Here is a 2,976-nt window from a genome sequence, read left to right on the forward strand (position 1 = left end):
TTGCTTAGCATCATGTCCATGACCTTCATCTAGGAAGCAAAATTATGATTTGTGATAAAACACTTGAATAATTTTTTGATAGACCTAAATGAGATTAAGAAATTCTGGGACACTAAGGTTGCCCATCCAGCTGGGTAAAAACGCTAAAAATACATACATACATACATACATAAAAACATACAAACATACATATAATAAAATACATACATACATATATATATGGGTCTAACAATAATTATCTCATCACTTTGTTAGATGATACCTTTGAATAATCTTATTTTAAGAACTCTTTTTCTTTAGGAAAAGTTTGCTGCGGGCTCTCCTCAAGGAAGGTAGTCTTGGAAGCCCAGTTAGCAGTAGAGAGGCAGTATTTCCAGTCCAATGGCAACTGTGCAAGCTAGCAGCAGTGATGAAAAACGGCAGGGGGTAGGGACTTCCACCACCTATTAGCAGTTGGAGGAGGTGGTGAAGCAAAACTTCCTGAAGGAACTGTGTCTAGTAATCCATGGGCGACTCTACAATGTTCCCCACTTTGAGGATCCCCCTGGCAGAGAAAAGGTTCTGCTGGAACAAGCTGGTGCAGATGCAACTGAAAGTTTTGTAGATGTAGGCCACTCCTCTGATGCCAGAGAAATGCTAAAGCAGTACTATATTGGTGCTGTCCATTTGAGTGACCTCAAACCTGAAAATTGTGCAAGGATTCTTCAAAAAATGACACATGCAAAAGTTTCTGGCCATATTGGATTTTCCCTATCATAGGTGCTATCCTCTTAGGTTACCTGTCTCACTCCTACATATTGGAAAGCAAATCCTCCTGATGGACCTTGTTGAAGTCCGGAAAGCATATCTACTTTGGAATGAAAACTAGAGGCTTGCTCGGGAGCTGCAGAAATGCCCTCTTCTCAAATCCTGCCAGTTGTATTCTCCCCCCTTTGGAGCCAAGACAGTTGGCCAGACAACCACCTCAGATCTGGGACCACTATCCATCTTTCAGATTATTGCTCCCAAAGTACCTGCTCACTGTTCTTTGTCAAACAATTGCCGGTGTTTCTTTTCTTCACTGGTTTCCATGAGTCCCCTTTTATTTCAAAATTTTCTGTTCATAATTGTAGTTCATATGTTATAGTGACATTGCTCTTTGTCAAAAATGCCTGCTTTCCAATACTTTTAAATGCACATTAGACATTCTTAACAGGGCAACAATCTAATGCTGAACCTTTTCCTTTTCCATGTTTCTTTCAAGTAAAATCTTTTTAAAAATTCTGATTTAGGGCCAGGTGTGGTGGCTCATGCCTGGTATCCTAACACTTTGGGAGGCCAAGCTGGGAGGATCTCTTGAAGCCAGAAGTTTGAGACCATTCTGAGTAACGTAGGGAGGCCCCATCTATATATTTTTTAAAATCTTATTTAATTTTGTTATTATAAGGAGTTTAATTTATGGAGTAAAAGTATGTACCTATTACTTAAAACTGCCAGACGATTTTTGTTCCTTGTATGTGTGTGGTAAAACTATAAAGAACTGTGCGGTCATTTCCTCCCTCTCGAGCTAGGGTAGAAGGCAGCTCTTCACACCTCAAGTCCGGCCCCTTCCCAAGTGGCACTGGACAAAAAAACTACATTTCCCATTTATTTCTTGGAGGTGGAAAGAAACAAGGAAAGAGGGGGACGAATTGGGGTGACAGACCCTTTGTGAATTCAGAGTAATCGTTCTTTAGAAAAATATTGAAAAGCACTACTGCAGGATAGGAGTTTAGAGAAAGCACCAAAGCTTTCACTTTGGTTTGGCACCAGTTTCTAGACATTTGGTTTTTTTCTCTTCTAGCTATCTTTTACTGGTAAAATACAAATGTATAATTATGTCTGTAGAGCTTTGCCAGGGATTTTCCCTGGTTTTTTTTTATTGATTAGTAAATTTTTGATTCTCCATTTTCCAAAAGTAAGAGGCTCCAACTTGGCTTTCTGTCTGCCCACCAGTAAAGTAACTTCCATATAAATGGTATTTGAAAGTAAGAGTTCTTGACAAGAGACTGTCTTCCATTTCATCTCTATTTTACCTCCCTGTCTCCAATGTGTGGTTTTGTTCTGTTTTTCCATGAAAATAAAAAAAAAGTGGTAGATTTAAAAAAACGTTTGCATAATCATTATTCTGCACCTGGAACAAACTGGGGATATGGCAAGTCCAAAGATAAACAAGCAATCATTGTATTCAAGAAGCTTATGAAGCAGATGACATCTTAACTGAATCTTTGATTTTACTGACTCAACAAGAACCCAGACTTAGTGGAGGATACTGAGAAGTAGGGAACTATGCTTGAAAAACTGAGAGACTTTATGTCCTCAGGTCCACTGCCAGGAAGCTGAACACATTATCCTTTTAGACCCCAATGGCAGGCTACATTTAAACATTTCCCTCTCATGTTTATGTTCTTTGACCTATTCCTGGAGATCTCATTTCCAGTCACCCAGTTAAAGCTATCACATCTAAATATAATCCCAATAGAAGAATGAATTTAGTAACATCTGATGTGTTACTCTCAAAAGATTTATTCAGAAGAGTTTGTAGCCTCTTATTATTTTCTTTTTTGTTCAGTCCAGAACCAAAGTACTAAATGCCAGTTAATTACTCTGCTGACTCAGAACCTAAAGAAGTTGTATGTGTTTAGCTGAATATCAAAGCAGAGAGAGAGAGAGAGAGACAGAGACAGACAGACATAAAGAGAGATTCAACTCAAGCTGCAGATGGTACCAAGATGAACCCAGCTAAGACGTGGTTGGTTCTCTTCCCCTAAACAAGGAATAATTTTTAAGTATATCTGCCATGATATAACAGGTTAACAACATAACATTAACTATTTGCTTCCAGCTTTTAAAAAAGACAGCTTTTGTTTAAGGCCTAGATAAAATTCTTGGTTCTTCATGGCTTTTTTCACAGCCTCCTGAAAAGGCAGTATTTTTTCAGTGCTGAAGGAACTCATA

The 2,976-nt window shown here is 38.5% G+C and overlaps 1 pseudogene; it reads left to right on the forward strand.

Annotated features, from left to right (window-relative positions):
* Positions 1-375: 375 nt before the first annotated feature.
* LOC112437210 (cytochrome b5 type B-like) lies at positions 376-2,397 on the forward strand (annotated as a pseudogene).
* The last annotated feature ends 579 nt before the right edge of the window (positions 2,398-2,976 follow it).

The sequence above is a fragment of the Pan paniscus genome, chromosome 16, assembly GCF_029289425.2.
Source record: "Pan paniscus chromosome 16, NHGRI_mPanPan1-v2.0_pri, whole genome shotgun sequence".
NCBI lineage: Eukaryota > Metazoa > Chordata > Mammalia > Primates > Hominidae > Pan > Pan paniscus.